The following is an 18,334-nucleotide window of genomic DNA, read 5'->3' as shown; positions in this document are numbered from 1 at the left end:
AAAGAAGGCGTCGCCCCCTCGGCAGAACGACGAGTGAGAGCGCTTCGTCCCTTTTGACACCAGAGAGCGGAACGAAGTAGAACGAGAAGGTCTACCGCACTGACCTTCTGTTTCGACTTGGCGAGTGCTGTTCACACTTTCCCTCTTCTCTGCTTGTCATTCTCTTGCACTCCTCGTCGCCTGCTGCCTGCTGACGTGCTCGGTTTCGTCAAAGTGCAGCGAAATAAGGCTGCTCCTCCTCCTCCTTGTGGCCTGCCGCACGAAAGCAAGATGCGTTCTCCCGCTCGTATCGCGGTCGCAGGCGCGATGCCGCGCGAGCGGCGACTTCGCGGCTGGCCCGCGGCGTGACATCGCGAGGGATGGGCCGCGGGGGCGCGACTTCCTTTTCCTGTCTCAGAAATGCGCTGCGCGCTGTCGATAAGGGCCGCCGCATCGTTGCTTTCCAGGAGCGATCGCCGTTGCTGCTTCCGCCGCTGCTGCCGCACACGACTACACGGTGAAGCCTCTCGCAGCACGTCGCTGCACGCGCCCGAGCGCACCACTGCCTGTGCTGAGGGCCCGAGCCTCTACGCCTATCGCACTCGCGCAGCTTGGATGAAGGGCTTGCCCAAGCTGTCTTGAGGGCTTGTTAGAGTTGTGAAAGGCCCGCTATCTCGAACCTTTGGGAGGGCTCGTGGCTTTCTCTGCAAAACTTTGGGTGAACACGAGGAACATGCTGGCTTCAATGCTCGGTTTGGCTGCTGATGCCGAGTGGAACACTGAAGGTTCCTTCTGAAGCCATCCAGCTTCATTTTTCACGGTGAAGTCGTAGTCGCAATTGATAATGTGAAATAACCGCTGAGCCTACAACAATGACGCTCTTGAGGCTATAAGGCAATGTGTTGCAGCAGCGTTACAAACGAATATTGCACTTTGCAAAAGTCATCATCGTACAAATTACGTCTCCGGTGCTCTTGAACGAAATGATCGAACCCGCGATCGCATGACCAGTAGCGCATCGCTATAGCTATTGAGCTACCGATCGCCGGCAACTATAGCCATTCATTTCTCATTAAGTTCCCGTGTCACGACTGACCGTAGGCCAACAACGGCGATAGTGGCGCTGCTCGTGTGACTGACTGGCGATAAGAGTCGGGATGATCCAGCTTTTAGCTTGTTTATGTTAGCCGCCTAAAAGAGCATTCCTTAGTGTTGTTCATACTTGGGGTAGATACGCCTGAAAATTGTGTCGGCTACGACATGCAGACGTAGTCGTAGTTTACAAGTTCCTAACCGTAGGGGCGAGCTGTGCCATTTTTTTGAAAGCAACAGTCTCTTTCGGATGGCAGCGGTTATCTGAATTTGAAGCGCAGAAGTTGCGTGCTTTATCTCACAGTACCACCGCACCTGCCACACGGCCTCTAGCGGAAAAAGCGTCGAAAGGAGTGGCTTCCGACATTTCACCGATGAGATTTCTTCCAGCACACTTTCTCATGCTTTCTTTTTGTTCTTCTTTTCGAGTCAACGCTGCCGTGTACAAAAAGAAGCCAATTTCAAAGTGAGAAACTGCTATTGGCTGGCACATCTCCTTCGCTAGCAAGCCCAGGAGGCGTTTCCGTTGAACGAGTGCCGCGCCACCGCACAAGACCGACGCGAGGGTTGAGCTTTTGTTCGTTTCACTTTTTCCTCGCGAGTCTTTAAACACGCCGCTCTACCAAGCTCCGCCCCCGTTGAAGCCTTTCGTACCAGGGCGACCACATTGTTTTTCTCATTGTCGGAATTTGTACCCTTACTCCACTTAGATGTTAGTGCCGTGCAAGAAGATCTGACATGTAGGGTCGTGTGTGCTGTATAGTTCAGTTGCAAGACGTGTCGGGATTGCTTAGGGCTTAAGTGTATGTACTGAAGTAACGACTATTTACTGCGATCTCAATTTGATCAGCATCTGGTCTCCAAGTAGAAAAGGGCACATTGTGGACGTTGTGGACGAACTCATGCATCCGTAAACTAACGCGGACTTACTTATCGGACCTGAAGCGAATTAGAGGTAAGTGAAACGCCTCATCTTAACCCCCCTTAATAACGTTTAATGGAAGACTGGGAGCATCGTCCCATCGACTTATTGTATTCAGAGCTAAATTAAAATGGCCTTTAGCTACCAACCCTTTATAAACCACTAAATAAATATTCGATTGAGAAAGAAACGGCAAAACTCACTAAATTGCTCGCGTAGTCGGACAGTTTCATCGTGTGTATACAGGCATACTTTCAAGCTAATCCTATCAACCTATGAATCTCGAACATTTCTTGGAACCAGTCTCTTTGCAGGGACGTGAGGATTTCTGCATTCAGCGCCTGACTCTCTGGGCATATTGTGTACGCTTGCAAGTGCATACGTGCAATCGGTGTGCAAGTTTCCAATATAGCTATAAAAATATTGATGGGACCCGCCGTTGCAGGGACCAATACAATCTGTTCATCAGCGAAGGGCCTCCAATTCTAGGAACGCGCCCACGTGTGCGCGAGCACAGTACAGTGATCCAAGGAACTGATAAGACAGCTATTGGTTGTGGCGGTGATGACGGCGGCAGAAGTTTGCCCACCGAGAGCTGTTTCCCCATCTTGACCACCTGTTCTCCATGGGCAGCCACCATTGGTTCGGTTCCGATGGAGCTGTGCGCCCGCAGGTGTTGTTACGTGCCCACCGATCTGCCTGTCGTGAACACGTGTTCTTTTTTTTTCTCTCCCTCTCTTCCATGCCGTACGCGTGATCCGGCTCGAAAGCATTCTTACTTTAAGTTTTCTCTTTAGCACTTTGCATATGCAATTGCTTGTCTGTGTGTCGCCACTCCTTAGCTGCAGCATCCTTACCAGGCCGCGGGATAGCACAGCGTTTCCACTTCTCGAAGATATCCACTCATGCCTCGTTTCTTCCGCTCCCGGTTCATCATCCGTCGTATTTTGGTCATCGTACGTGTTTTGCCACTGTCACGTTTGCAACGCTTTACGTAGTGCCGGGCTACCAAGCCTTTCTTTGGCTTCAGCCGGGAGCGACCGTTGCGACCTTTCTGTCCCACGGGTCGCGGGGGTCAGCGTGCGTCTGCGACAGAGTAGTCTCGAAAAGCGTCTGTCTCGCCATCCTTTCTCTCTTCCCCTCGACTGGTTCCTTAACGCAGGCCCAGCCAAATACTCTTTTTTTCGTTATTTTTCTTTGTAGTTGTCAAGACAGCATAAAAAAAAGGATGTCCTTCCTCCTGGTGACTGACTTTGTGAAACCTGCGTGTCTTCACAGTTTTCATTATTTGAGAGCGCACGATACAAGCAAGCTGCGATGGCCGGCACCATTGTGCCGTGAAAACGCGTGCCAGTGCGCCCGCGCTCCGTCCGAAGGATCGCGGAGGAAGAAAAGAAATGCAAGTCATAAAAGATTTTAGATAAAAATCTAGAAGTCTTAGAAGATCTGCCAAAGAAGGCCGGGGAGTTGGGGGGACGGTGGCACGCGATACGAAGGAGGGTGTTCGCTCTATGGCCGGTATTCATTCAGTTGGTGTCACGCTTTGCCGTACGCACGGCGGCACAGGCGGCATTGAGGAGCAAGAGGAATAAAAAAGGGGAAGAAAAGAAAACCAAGACATGCCATATAAGAACCTTATGGAAATGGCAGAAAACCGCGAGACGTATAGAGGGCGGGAGGGGGGTGGCGTAGGCGAAGAAGGTCTCCCGCCAGGCAGGAGAAAAAGGCAGGGGACGAGAGGGGGGGGGGGGAGGGGTTCACGTCTCTCCCTGGGGGGAACAACCCCTGGCCCTCCGGTTTTCTGAGCTTTCCCCTCGTTTTCGTCGACGAAGGCAGCTTCTTGGGTTCTCTAGCAGAACGGGAACCCGCGCGGTGTGGCTGGCGGAAGGTCCTCGACCAGCTGTCCGACTTTCCCACGGCGCTCGCAAGCAGACGCGAAAGGTTGAAGGGGAGGGGGGGGGGGGGGGGGGGAGGTGCCTGTCCGTAAAGCGGGGAAGTCTGCTGGCTTTCGCGCCCCGCTGCCGCTGTCTCCGTGGTTCCACAATCAACAGCGGGAGCCGCAGCACGCACTGGGGCTGCCGTTCCGACACCGTGCCACTGACCGCACTGAGCCTCCCCGTCTGGGCCTCGAGGAAAGAGTCAACGTCGATGAGGCTGTGCGGCAGGCTAGTGGCGATGCCGCGACCCGGAACGCTGTACACGGAGCTTTCACCTGCAAGCTCTCGCACCGCCAACTGCTTTGCTGATTTTTCTCCAAGCTTGCGCGATAAAGGGTGTGGAACGCCAAATGCAGATGCACGCAGCGTGAAAAAAAGAAAAAAAGAAATCACGGAGCTATGATTCTGTACAATAGCGCATAAGACCATTACTGCATGGTCGACATCGATACAGGCGGAGAAATATGCTGCAGATGGGGTGTAAACAGTTGTCATTAAATAAAGATCAGTACAAAGTACGCCCCTAGTTCTTAAAATCGTGGCCGCGCTGAACAGAAGGGTACGTTCGCGTGTTCGTGTGTGCGTGCGTACATGTGTCAGCTAATCCTTTGATATTGCGATTAACGGGGTCTGTTCTGAACCTCGGAGGCTTTGTAAGAATGCCGCCATCACAACCCATCGCAGCAGAGGGCGACGAGGGCGCTGTTGCAGTTTTTAAAGGAAACAAATTGGACAAGCGGCTGCAGCCTTAGCAGATGTTTATAGTGCTGCAAGTGCTACTGTGCTGTGCGGTGACAGTATGCGGTGACAATGACCGACTGTGATTGTATTTCTATGCTCCTTTCTTTCTTTATGTCTACTTTGTTATCCCTTTACCTCCCCTCCCTTCTCTCCCCAGCGTAGGGTAACAAACCGGATCTTCCCCTCTGGTTAACCTCCCTGCTTTTCCCCTTTCCTCTGTCTGTCAGTCTGTCTGTCTGTCTGTATCTCTCTCTCTCTCTGGGGCAGCTTGCATTATTATATATAGACGTCCAGCTTAAATTACTGTTGATAAGATGTCGCGGCCCCTCATTAATAAGAATTTAAACAATATTATTAGGGAATTCACAGATAATGGAACTAGTTAGCGCAAGTGGCAACGAAATGCCCCGAGCCAAGTTTGGGTCCTGAACACGTTCTTGGCTGCGGACAATATCACTCGTGTGCTCTGAATTTCCTTTATAGTACGCCAGGCTCTTACGTTCACGATGTCAGAACACACGCATATAATGTGCAGTTTTAACGGTGATAGTCGCTGGAGATAAATCGTTTCGGTCTATAAGGAAGCCACACGGTATTAAGCCAGGTCAAGGGTCATTAGCGTGGAACGCATAGCTACGTTTTCGGCGAGACAGGCAGTGGAACAACCGAAACGAAACGCGCTTTATGTGCATGCACGAGTGAGAGCGCTTTATTTATTTTGCCCCAGCCGACTTCACGGACGGCTCGCCTCGATGGGCACAATGTAATGAGTTGCTGTAGAATTTCCGTCCGTTCTAGTGCGAGGATAAGGAACTACTTGTTTTCCTTAAGTGAGTTTTCAGGTTGCATAATCGAGCGCTTTCTGCAAAGACGAAGTGCGCAGTATGCAAGCTTCCGTGATTGGTTTGTATATTCCAGATTTGCCACATGCAGGTAAAAAAGAAAAAGAAACCGTGACCTCCAGTCTAGCCGTACGTGTGCTCTTTTTAAGAAGACAAGGTGCGGAAAGTTGCGACGCAGATGAACCTCTTCCAAAGTACGCTCTGTAAGACTCTGAGACATGAAGGAGGAAAGTTCAGTCTAGTCCTATAGCTTTACCCTCCAGTAACACGATCTAGATTACATGTAAGATTTTTGTGCGAATACGTCTCTTGATTTTTCTACCTCGTGGCATAGATTCTATGTGGACGTATGCGAAAGGAATGAAAAAAGAAAAAGAAAGGAAAAGCCGAACATGCGCAATCGCAGGCGCCATATTGCGGTGAGGCAAAAATAAGAGGCACGAGTGAGCGCGTTCGAGAAACAAACACAACGAGCCCCGTGCGAAGGCGAATGAGTCGCTGTGCAGTTGTGGGAGGCCAGCCATGGCGGGCGCACAATGAGTTGTGTTCGCTCCACCCTCGGCTTTTCGCTCTGGCCGCTCCCCGCGCAGCCAATTGACTCACTTTTGCGTCGCGTTTTCTCCGTCCGCGTTCACGCTTGCAGGATTACGGGCCTCAGACTTAATTTCCGTCGTCGCTAGACTCTCAAGGGCTTGCGTAGTAATTTCAGGCATTGTTGCGTGCAGGCACGCGCTGCGAGCAAAGAACGCAGAGAAAGCGTGCACATGTTGTCGAGCGCGCACCCTTCGCGTAAGAAAGCACTTTTAAAATAGCGTGTTTATGTAACGTATGTGTGGGCGTTGTGCACGTGTATAGAAAGAACCCTCGAGGGTCACGTCTGCGCACAGGCAGAACGAGAGGCCTGACGACCGTCTTGCGACCGATCGTAAGTTTTCACTGCTGTCGTTTTGTAACGTATACGAACGCAACGCAGTGGACACCCGATGCCACGATGTTTCGCGAGAACAATTGAGATGACTAATTGTTGCAGTCACGGGAAGACCCTCTGCGAAACGGGGGAACGATCGGCTCTGACTGCAGCTCACCTCATCTACAATTGCTTTCGCTGAAGTCACCTGCTGTCGGTGCTGGGACAAGCCCAGCAACCGTGTTACCACGTTCACGTGTTCTCAGCTGTAAGCGCTGCACACATCTGATGCTTGAATGTAGATCGCAGTTAGGCGCGCAAATCTAGTGCATGAGCTAAGCCTGCGCAGCCGAAAACTGTTCCTCGTTCTGGTGCAACCCACAACCACTATATGATATCTAGTGGAAACGAAATAAAAAGTACTAATTGTCTGACAGACTTAGAATACTAAAAGCTTGTTTTACGTTGTCATGCAGTTGTCGCTGTGTGCTGCTGAGTAAGATTCAACAACTTAATCTTGCACGAACTGCACTTAATGATATATTCTTTCGAAAGGGCGCGTCGACTCGATATGGGGCTCGGAAAGCTGTAGTGGAATTTTTGTCAACAACGGGACTAGTTTCTCACTCTGCGTGCGACTGTGTGATATGTTCTTTATTCCCCTATTTTTGTAGTTCCTTTATTTCCTTCTTCTTTATTTCTCTTTGTGATGTATGTTTGCATGCTAAGATTACTACTAATACTAAAATTAATAATAATAATAATAATAATAATAATAATGGAGGCGAACAATGATCTAGATTGGAAACGGCTACCATGTTAAAGCCTTTAACGCGCACGTCGCAGCATTGTACCAGGTTGAGAAAGATTAATGAAATGAAATGATATGATTTTACGTGCCAAAACCACGATCTGATTATGAGGCACGTCGTAGTGGGGGACTCTGGAAATTCTGACCACCTGAGGTTCTTTAACGTGCACCTAGATCTAAGTACACGGTTGTTTTCGCATTTCGTCCCCATCGAAATGCGGCCGCCATGGCCGGGATTCGATCCCGCGACCTCGTGCTGAGTAGCCCAACACCATAGCCACTAAGCAACCGGGTGAGGAAGATGAACGAAGCGTCGTGATAAGAGGAAGCGGTGCTGTAAATGACGTCGTCAGCGAAACTTACACCAACTTCTCTCACTACAGCGCTTTACTTTTTGCATTAAACACCGCCTCATTGTTCCTCTTTTCCGGTCGGGACGAACAACGTCGCCCCGACGTAAAGCAGCAGTAACAAAATAGAAAGGGAAAGAATGGGGATAGCAGGGGAGATCCCCTTCACTGGGCTTAGGGAGTGAACATAGCTTTTTATGCCTTTGTTACGTCACTGTAGAAGGAGGCAGGCAGGTGGAGCGGGACCTTCTTGTGTTGTTTCGAGGGTGGAGTCGGCGGAGGGGGAAGGAATGGGGCTGTGTCGTTCAAACAGGCTACGCTGACTGGCGCAATGACGGTGTCTGTCCGAAAACAAGATGCAGAAAAAATAAAAGTTAGCAAGGCTTCCGTGAACCGTTTCCCCCCTCTTTGCGATACGCTTCAAATTGACTTCTTAAGACGTGCGGAGAAAATGGCAATGTGAAAACAAATAATAGCGGTGCCATCCAGTCGCGCGCTGCACACAATGCTTGCAGGAACATGTATACGCAAGCGGCGGTGGGTTCGGGTTTTTCTTTCACTCCCTCTCTTGTCTTTCTACATACCCGCATTTGTTTGTCTGCTTGTTTGTTGTACTCGCTTCATAGGCCGGGCGCTCCCCATCGCTTGCTTTTTTGCATTGTTTTCATTTCGTCCTCATCCTTTCGACTTTTATCCCGATGCCACCGCTTCCTCTTTTTTTTTCCCGTCTGTGTTCTACTGGCCAACTTCCTTCAGGCAAGAGGAAAATGGTTCAAGGACATTGCAACGGAAGGGGTTCCCCAGCGTCCTCTACCTTTAGGCGCACCTCCCCAGCTTTCTCTTTCTCTCTTTGTGCCTTTGTTTCGCTGCCTGCAGCACTAGTGTATTTTAGTGCTCTACTTTTCGTTCCCTTGGCCTGTATGTCAGTGCCCCTCTAGCCAGAGACGTAACGGTTCAAATGAGTTGCTTCCTGCATCAGTATGGGAATGGATGCTCGTCTCTCCCTCGCATGCTGCGCCATCGGAATAATTACTGTTTCTTGACAGTCTGACTGTCGCCGAGACGTCTAGTTCAGACAGCGCGTACTTGGCACGGTTAGAAAGTGCGGGAGGGCGAGGAATGTCATTCATGCACTACCGAGAGGCACCAAGGTCTTCCGGTCCGGCACACACGACCGTTGAGGCTATGGCGAGGAGAGCATTTGCCGTATATTTGCGAGCTGCGTTGTACTTCAATGCTCCTCCACAGTGTACCCTTCACACGCCTTGCAACTGCAGTGTCATTCTTAATGCGTGAACGTGAATGGAATTAACGTTCGCCCCACGAGGTGACACCGAATAATTGTAGTCCGATAACTTCGTTTTCCACGATCACAAATTGTTTTTAATTTCACACGGATTGCCAGATTGTATATTACAGGGTCACTAATATAAATGTGTGCGCGCCCTATTCGTGCGGAAACTATAGAGGAGCGTTGTGTGGAACTGATCGTCCGTGCGGAAACACGCATTGTTCTCAGGTTGGTTTTCTCGTATCCCGGCACCTCTGCGTGCTGTCTCTTGAGTATTGTTTGGCCTGCTCACCCTAGCAATGAGCATCCGCTGCAAACGCGGGGGCAGGACACTGGACCAGGTTCTCGACCGCAGGCTCTAGTGAGCGAAAGGTGTCGGCATTTTCATGAAGGCTCGTGCATGCATATATGTGGAGGTTTAAAGTATCCCGCCTAAAGCCGCCGCTTCACTTTCATGACACTGCTTTTGTTAATAAGATGACTGTCCGTTGTGGTCGGCACTCCCTTTGTGCTGCGCCGTTATGTCGCAGTTCCTGATGCAACCAAAGCAGGCTGATTATTAGGAAATCCAACAATGTCTGTCTTCCCGCGCCTTCATAAGCGCACGTCCAGCCTATAAGGTATCGCGTTGTTTAGTGCCCCCGACATCGTCGCCACTGGGAGAGGTGCGCTGTCTTTCGACACTTACCCACGCGACCACGGACAAGTGGCGTTAAACAGACAAAAAGGAAACGCGCACAATATCCAAGGCACCAGCCTGCGTGACGTGAGAGCTCGGCTTACAACAACTCGCCGTGTTTACGCTGCTGCGAGTTGGCTGCTGGTCCCTTAGCTGCGATCCTTATCGCCAAGTTCTTATCGGCCGCGCGTGGTGCTTGTGGGTTCCGTAGCCAGCATGGCGCGCGAGTGCCGACAAGTGCGGGCGAAAGGCGCGCGCGCGCTCGGATCCCTGGTGGCGATAACGCGTGCGTGATTCAACCTCCGAGGGTTCGTTGCCTCCTGCAGTCTGCGAAATTTGCGCTTGTTTCGCGTTGTCGCGCGCAAGCACGTCGCTTCTGCACGGTGTACCCTCGCGCTCCCTCCGCCGCATCAGCCGCGCCTTCTGACGAACCAGTCTTTGCTGGACCGCAGTGTAGTGCTTGCTCATTCGCAGTTCTTCGAGCTCTATTCTTGGCTTAGTGTTTTCCAGCTGCTCCTTTATTATCTCTTTCTCTCTCTCTTTCATTTCTCAACTCGAAGCAGCTGCTCATCGCTGGAACTCAGAAACTGACACCACTCTCACCAGCGCGCTCCGCTCTCTCTCTCTCTCTCTTTCTCTCTCTCCGTGTTTCTTTCACTGCCTCTGCACTGGCATATCTAAATGACATTGCTGCACGGATCGCTTTCTTTCTTTTCCTTTCTTTCTTTATTTCTTGCAAAGTGGTGACTAGTGTCCCGATGTTTTCACGAGCTGGAAACAAGTTTGTGCTCGTTCACGCAGTGCTTCTAGAGAAGCAGCTTCATACTTGTGTATTATTGCCTTTGTAGTAGAGTAACTGTGATATCACATGTGCAATGGTCAGCGATTTTTTATTATTAGTTATTATTTGTTACGCAATATCTACAACGCGTTCAGCATGACTACGTGTGCGGGGACGTATAAAAAGTTAGTACTCGCGAAGCATAGAATTACATATGAAAAATCACAGAAGCTGAAATTTTCTGTGAAAGCACGTTATGGCGTGCTTACGACGTTTACGTTATCTGACTTCCTTTCTTTAATTTTTCACCATATCACCCTGAGTAGCATGCCAGGCCTGCCATAAAACTCTTATTCGTGTCTATATGTCTAGGACGTGTACGTTTATCAAGCGCTCATTTACTTATGGCGTGCTGGCTGCAAAGGGAAATCACGTTTTCGAACCCGCATATTCTCAAGAGCTTGGTGGTGAGGCCGACAGCGTTGAAGGCAAAGCCGCGTGGTTTGTGTTTACCATAACCTGCGCGCAAAGCACTTTCGTTCGAAACGAACAAACTTTGTAAACATCGCGCTTATCTATGGGCTCATCAAATCCGAGTGCTGCTGCACAGAGCCAAGGTCATTGCGAAAGGTCACGGAGTCTCTCACTAACGTGCATGGATGACCAAGCATCCATTGTTGTGGTTTTCTTGTTGTTTTCTTGTTGTTTTCTTTCTCTCCCCCCCCCTTTTGTGTGTGTGTGCGTATACATACGTCATCTCACGTTCTCAAAGCGCAAATTGTACCACCTCTCTTGGCCTCCGACATCCCACTGTCTCCATTATGGGTCGACTGTGGGCTCGTGTTAATCGTCAGAAACATATAAACCTTGAACGGTGAAGGTTAGTGAGGCATCAGCGGCAGATCGCGGCAGATCGTGACTGAGCAATCTGTGAAGCGCTATACGCGCGTGACCTGCGAATTGCGGCAGGTGTGAGGGAAGCGTGGCTTTCGCGAAAAACGGAATCTCCACCGGATCAGCCTCAGTGTTTGTGCGTGTAGTCGCTGATGAAGCTCGACTGTTCTGATCACGGCAACAGCCACAAAGATATATTTGCACTGTTCCTTTTGTCCCTCGCGGACTGTTCTTCTTCTTATTTTTTTTTCTTTTTGAAGTCTCGCACGTTTCTCGCAGAGAAGTTGCACCGGCCTTGCGCAAGCTGATACTTGTGTATTGTAGGCTTCGTTTAGACGTGCAGCAATACAGTGACCCCCATAAGGTGAAGAGCAATTCGTTACCAATGTGTTGCACTTGGGGAAAGTCAATAAAGATCACTCGGGTGTCGCATTTCATGCGCAAGGTTTAACGTGCAACCACGAATGAGTGCAGCGTGCAATTTTTTTTTTTTTCATTTGGAGGAAACAGCATTTTTGTAATGTGACATAGATATCACACACACACACACACACACACACACACACACACACACACACACACACACACACACACACACACACACACACACACACACACACACACACACACACACACGCACGCACGCACGCACGCACGCACACACACACACACACACACACATACAAGAAAAAGGAAGCATATAGTTATATATGCTTTTCTATACGGCGATCACCGAATTGCGCACCGCAATAAATAATTCAATGAGAAGTAGTGCTTCTAACGGAGCCGTGTGTTTCGTTTCCATTTTATCGCCTAAATGGATACTGATATTCACTCATTCAATTTGGACTGCGGCATTTTTGTTTTGGGGCTATTTGTGCTTTCAGGGGGCAGAAGGGTCGTTATTAGGGGTAAAATTAAGATCATACTTTCCTTTCAAAACTTGGCGCCGGGCGCTCACGGCGACAATGTGACGTCAGGGACTGCATGTTATTTTACTGAATTTAAGTTTATTTCGTACAAGAAGTGTCCATAAAGCAGCGAGATAAAGATTTTTCTTATACCTGCAAATGCAAAATAATCCTGTTCATTTATACACAATCAACTAGCCCTTGAGTTAGCACTCACTGCCTGAATTTGTGACGTCAGTGAGAAGCCGTTGCGAGATCCCAAACTGGCATCGCCACTGTCACTCGCCTTTTCTTCTGGTTTAAGAAGAATCCAGTCGCTGAAAGACTGAGCTATAATAATTGCCATGTGTGAATGACAAACCTAGATGAGCCTATTTTTCCTTTTATAGTACGTCACGGCCGGCGATGGTCAGAAGAACCGTGAATAATGGAACCGGAGGAGAATAGGTCTGGCGCGTAACTCTGACAATGCAATGAGAAGGAACAAGCGGCGCCAGCTCAGACCTAGTTTTATTTAATAAGATCATAGGATGTGTGTAGCAGACCCACCATAGCACCTGCGCAATGCGTTACAGTAAACAAATGCAAAAGAAATTTAAAAAATTAAACTAAGAAAAAAACTAGCAACAGTTATGTCAGTGCTCGCCAGAATACTGAACATTGATCCGCAGTTCTCTGGGCCCATATCCAAGAAAAGCTCTTATGCTAAAATTGTTCACAAGAGAAAATTCCAGCCTATCTTATATCATTATCGAAGGCGGGCGGCCAATGGCAAAAATCACTTACGAATGAAAAGCTTTGTGAATTGGGCGCCTGGTCTTGAATATCTGTCCTTGTGCTTCTTGCGAGATGTTGCCCTTCCCTCATTCGCGCATCTAATATAAAATATCACCAGGTGGTAAGCGTTGCACGTTCATAGTTTAGGAACCGAACCGAGTGGTCCGAGTTCCCACCCACTCGGGCCATCCCGGCAACGAGTCGGCTCACCAACACGTTCGAGGATTCGTCGACCAAGCGGTGGGCCCCTCCGCATCGGACGCCCCGGCGCCGGAGTCCATGGCCACCTACCACGATATGGTAGGTGGCCATAGTGCCGAGCACTATGGTCTCGAACGACACGCCTACCCGTGCCCTCACGGCAGTCTTCCCAAGCGGTCCGAGATCGCCTGGCGTCGCCTCCAGTCCCGCACTTTACGCGCCGCCTCACGCATTCGCACATCCACCTAGCTGTCATCGATTCACGCTGCTGCCTATGCTGCGACGTTGCCTCGCTGAACCACGTCCTCCGGGGCTGCCCGGAGGATTCCTCGCCCACCGACCTTGTCTCGTCACCCCCCACCGAGAAACAATGGGAGGCCCTCCTCTCCAGCCCCGACCGAGACATCCAGACACGAGTCCTGGCACGAGCTGAAGACGTTAACGAGAAGCGCAGCTTGGCAGCCTACGTAGCTTAGCCTCGCTTACCCCTCACTCCTTCGATTAATAAAGTTGTTACTCACTCACTTAAGTTGCCGTGACACCTCTGCAAAAACTTACAATTTTGGGTTAGTAAGTATTCTGCATCTTCTAGTGAGAACGGTGCGAAAAACGAGGGCTGAGGCATACTACATGAACGCTGCTCGGTGTTGTGTGTGTCTCGCACTGTTTCCGCTGCGAGGTGACACCTCCAACCGTAAGATCGTTCAATGAAGTAAGTGAAGGCTGTCTAGACCGCTATGGACGATATGGTAGCATTGACTGGCCTGTCGGAGCAGCATATACGTCTCTCCCTTTTTGAAACAGCACGTGTGCGCTTTCCACCTCTCCGACATGCTGCATGATAACGTCGTGCCAGAACAGTCGTGCACCATGGCCCTTCTCGAAGGCTGCGCGCGTAAACAAGCTCGCGGTGAATGTCATTAAAGCTCAGTGGTTCACAGTTCTCTTACCGTAAAACACCAGTTAAAGCCGTTCCAGGAAAGAAACAATAACAAACACAGAGCTTCGTTACCTTGGGCACACTTTACGTATACGCCTTGCAGGAGACAGCAATATGGCGCGTTTTAATCGCGATCTTCGTGGCTTATTGCGACACCGAGACACAGAAGTAATTTTACTTGACTCGCCTGTGCCGTATGCGGCGCTAGAATTAGTCGCGGTCGAGTCAGAATTCTAACTGATCTCATGCGGCTCACTTACGTCACATGCGGACGATGCGCTCTCGCGTGGTCGCATGGATCCTTGAGATCATGCAGGCGCTGTGGTGCCATACAGAAATTGTTTGCCGCACCATTATATGCGTAATTCATGGAAATTTCTCCTGCGATGGCTGCCTGTCCACGGAGAAGTGCAAAGGTAGCCTTTCGAGTATGACATTGAAGCCGCGTTGTTTTGTGTCAGGCGTTTGTAATATACGCTTTGTGAGGTAATCTTTCTCTTATCGCGACTGACTTGTGTCGCCTGGCGGCATGGAAAGAGGTTGTCCTCTACGGCGCATACGAAATGCACTTTTTTGGCTGCATGTCTTCTTTTACCGTCACGGGTTTCGTATGCGAGACGTGCGCTTCGCTATAAAAGTATGATTGTACGCAATGATGAAACTATAATCACGTGGGATGGTACTTCCGGTGCACAGTATTCGGCCAGATTACTTCGCGTTTGTTTATGTATTATAATTTTTTTCTTTTTAGTTTCGCCATGATGGTCGCACAAGTGCTCGTAGCATATGGCATTGCGCGAAACATTAGGCATTGTCCGTTATTAAGCCTTGAAGTTGCATAATAACGCACGTGGATGGTACAAGCTTCCTCGATTCAAGGTAGCGGAAGTTTACTCATTAGTGATGTTCAACGTGGAGCTGAAACGTTCATCTGTTTATTCTCCACCGATATACCTTAGTTCGAGAATTTCTTTGGCCTTCAGGCTTGGAAAGTGCTCTTCGTTCACGCGCGTGCATTCTAATGTGGCACGAGGTTCTCGTTATATCTTTTCGCCTCGCTTACAGCCGGCGAATCACGGCTAAATCTATAGTTGATCCTGAGCATCGAGATCACCGACCTGTTAACAAGATTCACGCAGCTCCCTGGTCCATTCCTGGGGCAGCTCGTTTGCATAGCTGGCACCTGCGGACGTGCATTTCAACCGGCAGGAAAGAAGGCGGCGAACCCGGCAGCCCGTTACGTCTGATGTTTGAGGCGACGCCAGCCTTGCCTGGCTCCCAGAAGGCAGCTTTGCCGCTCATCGTAGCCAGCCAACCTTGCGTCAGCGGCGAGCGCGCCAGACGATGAGAATGTAGCAGGGAAGAGCGCATACTGTCCCCTCTGCGGGAGCACGCGCACAGGGGGGCCTCTGATTAGCCGCAATAAAAGATTCCTGGCGTACCCTCCTCGTGTGCGTCCCTCGCCACCGAGACGCACGAACACGAGCTCGCTATTCTTTTGCGCAGAAGGTCATAGCAATCGGCCGCCACTGGCGGCGTTCTTTCTTTTCTGTGGAAACACCTTCGCCGCGAAGGCTGACTCAGGGGAGACGCGTCCTTAGCGGCGCGCTCCGAGACAATCGACGAAGCTGCTGCTGCTGTTGTTTCTGCTTCTTCTCCATAGCATGAAAAGACGCGGTGTGCCCTCTCTCCGCTGCTCTTTTGTTGCCACTATTCGTCGTCGCCTACCTCGCGCCGGCTACGAACGCACGCCTCGCCCATCGCCTTGTGTGCGTGCGTGGACGCTGCGGCGAAAACAACCGTGCTCCTTCGCTCGTTGTTGTGGTCCTGCTTGCGCATACTGCTCGTTACGTGTTGTACGCGCGGCGAGGGTTCTGCGAAGAGGGAGCAGCAGGGCAACAGCCACCGAGCACAACCGCCCTCGTGATCGTCTCTTGTGTGGCGATGGCGGTTCTACTCCCTCCGCACCTTTTTGGCGCCTGCTTCTTTATGACCGCAGCTCTGCGGTTGAGGGCGGCCGGTAATGGCAGCACCGCCGCGACTTGGGGGAAAGCGTTGGTCGACGGCGGCGACTTCGCTTGTCGCGCACCGTTGCTCTCCATCACTGCGTCGTCTGCACAGGTGCGTCAATGTTGGGGGCTGGCGCAGCTGATCTCCCCGGCCGCGCTCAACCGTAGAAAGCACAGTTGCGAAATGGCTTCAAACATTCTTGTTCACAACGCCGTTTTTCAAGCTGACCTGCCGGTTGGTTGACACGTTTATGTATTAACAAAAAGAGAGCGTTTCCGGGAACCGTACTTTGATATTGATGGCCTAAGAGAATTCACATGCAATGTTCCGTCCTTAAAGCACTTTGCGAAGGTTGCGTAAAACCTGTTTAAAGCGATGCCGGTTAAATTTCTTATGTTCTTTTTTAATCCGAGGACACTTAAGCACGTTTTATGAGTTGTGAATGCGAAACCATCAATGTCCAATTGAATGCCGCTGAGCGGTCCCTCGAGTTTTGCGCTGCGATTAAATGCACTATAGCCGTACGTGCTGCCCGACACAGCAAGCAGCGGCAGCCTTCGGTGCCAACGACGAATACCACCGACGTCTTGCGCGACGAGAGACCGAGGAAGCAGCAGTGTCCACCGAGGCGGGCAGGCAGGCGCGCCCAGATACAAACCGAGCGCTGGCTTTTGAGAGTGAGAGCGAGGTTGACGTAGCGTCGCAACGATGCCATCTCCCCTCACGCAGCACCTGGCGCGCTATCGCTCAGCAGGTGTTTCATTTCGCCCGCTCTGCTTCGTCGAGGCGCTCTCGTGAGGTGGCGTGCTCGTGACGTGGCGTCGCATCCAATGGAAATTTAGGTGCCATTTGGATGCTACAGGGGGACACTGGATTTTTGACAAACGAAGTACAGAGGCACGCTGTCTCTGCGCTTCGTTTACCATCGAACTATATTGCACTGCTCTCTAATTATCGCTGTGGCTGTCGTGCCCATGTTCTTTCGTAAACCACGAGGACGTACTCTTGAAACCTCCTATAAGATCCAATGATTTGTTTGTTTTATTTGATGACGCGGCGATACCTTGCACGCAAGACACGGTGGCGCCAAAGTGAATGAAGCCAACCAGAAGAGATGGCAGAGATTCGGCGAACGCGCGTTCACGCTTGTCTTTGGTAGGCTACCGCAACTATCTTGCACAGTTACGTGTGCGTGGGCGGGCACCTTGCATCCAAACCGGCTCTTGCTGAGTCACGCTTAAGAAAACGAACCGTCTGAACCTCCGGACGCCCTTGCTCCCAATGTCCCTCGCAGTCTACGCGTTTTCTTCGTCGTTGCTGCCTTCTTAGCACTCCGCTGTGTTGAATAAGAAAGGAGGGAATGTCTTTTCTTCTTATCATCACTGTTTTCGGAGAAGGGAACTCGTCTTCTCACTGTGAGCTCCATTCTTCGCGCGCTCCTCCGCTCTAGCCACCAATTCACGCGACTCCATTGAGAAATGCGCGAGCCAGGAGAAACAAACAGACCCAGAAGGACAACACAGGGTGCTTCGTTTCTTATTCGTATACTGAGGCCTTCACGGGCCGGAAAAGGAGTCCCCCGTCCTGTTTTCTTGGGTCTGCTCCCTTACTTCTTTTCGCCCACTCTACTCCGCTTTCTCGCACCCGATGCACACATACGACCTCACTCATCCATCGGCTCGTATCCCAAAAGTAATTGAAAAAAAAAAAGAATGAAAGAAAGAAAGAAGCAAACCCGCTCAAAAATCGCTGCGGCGTCCACTGGCACCACCTGACTTAGCACTACTCTGCGATTCCGTGAGAGGGGAGGTTGGCGCGGCCCGGCGTGCTGGCGCGGGGCAGCTCGGAAAAAGGAAATACACACCGTAACATCCACGCAGCCTTGCCCCAGTCCTCAAAACTCAGTCCCCGTATAGTGATGATGATGATGGAAATAAGCGAGGAGGTTGAGGGGGGTGTTTGGAAGGTTTCATCCATGGCGGTGGGGAGCGAGCACGTTGGAGGCAGTGGAGGGGTTGGCGGGGGGTGTCACGGGAGAGTAAGGAGACGGGGAGACCCCCCCCCCCCCCCCCCCCCACGACCGGATGTGACGGCCGTGGCCCGCTCTCGCCGCGCTGCTCGCGCGTTTCCCCTTCTCTCCAACCGTCTCCGGCCGTGGCTCAGGTGTCGTCCGTCTTCTTCACTCTGGTTCGTCCCCCCAACCTTTAGGACTCAGAAGTGCTCACCGCCGCCTCTCCCTTACCGTCCTCCTTTCGTGTAGCGGAGCCGT

At 50.9% G+C, this 18,334-nt stretch overlaps 1 protein-coding gene across 4 annotated transcripts in view; it reads left to right on the top strand.

Annotated features, from left to right (window-relative positions):
• Positions 1-18,334, top strand: part of pnt (ETS transcription factor pointed) — a 196,753-nt gene that overhangs the window by 102,635 nt on the left and 75,784 nt on the right. Inside the window, exon 1 of one of the 4 annotated variants that reach the window (XM_065429331.2) lies at positions 1,697-2,026. The exons of the other annotated variants lie outside the window; for them this stretch is intronic. The gene's annotated coding sequence lies outside the window, so the exon portion shown is untranslated. Of the gene's footprint in view, positions 1-1,696; positions 2,027-18,334 lie in introns of those variants that run through there. 4 annotated transcript variants of the gene reach the window in all.

The sequence above is a fragment of the Dermacentor albipictus genome, chromosome 4 (genome assembly GCF_038994185.2).
Source record: "Dermacentor albipictus isolate Rhodes 1998 colony chromosome 4, USDA_Dalb.pri_finalv2, whole genome shotgun sequence".
Classification (NCBI taxonomy): Eukaryota; Metazoa; Arthropoda; class Arachnida; order Ixodida; family Ixodidae; genus Dermacentor; species Dermacentor albipictus.
Note: the sequence above shows the minus strand (reverse complement) of the source record. Positions and strands in the feature narration are given on the sequence as shown.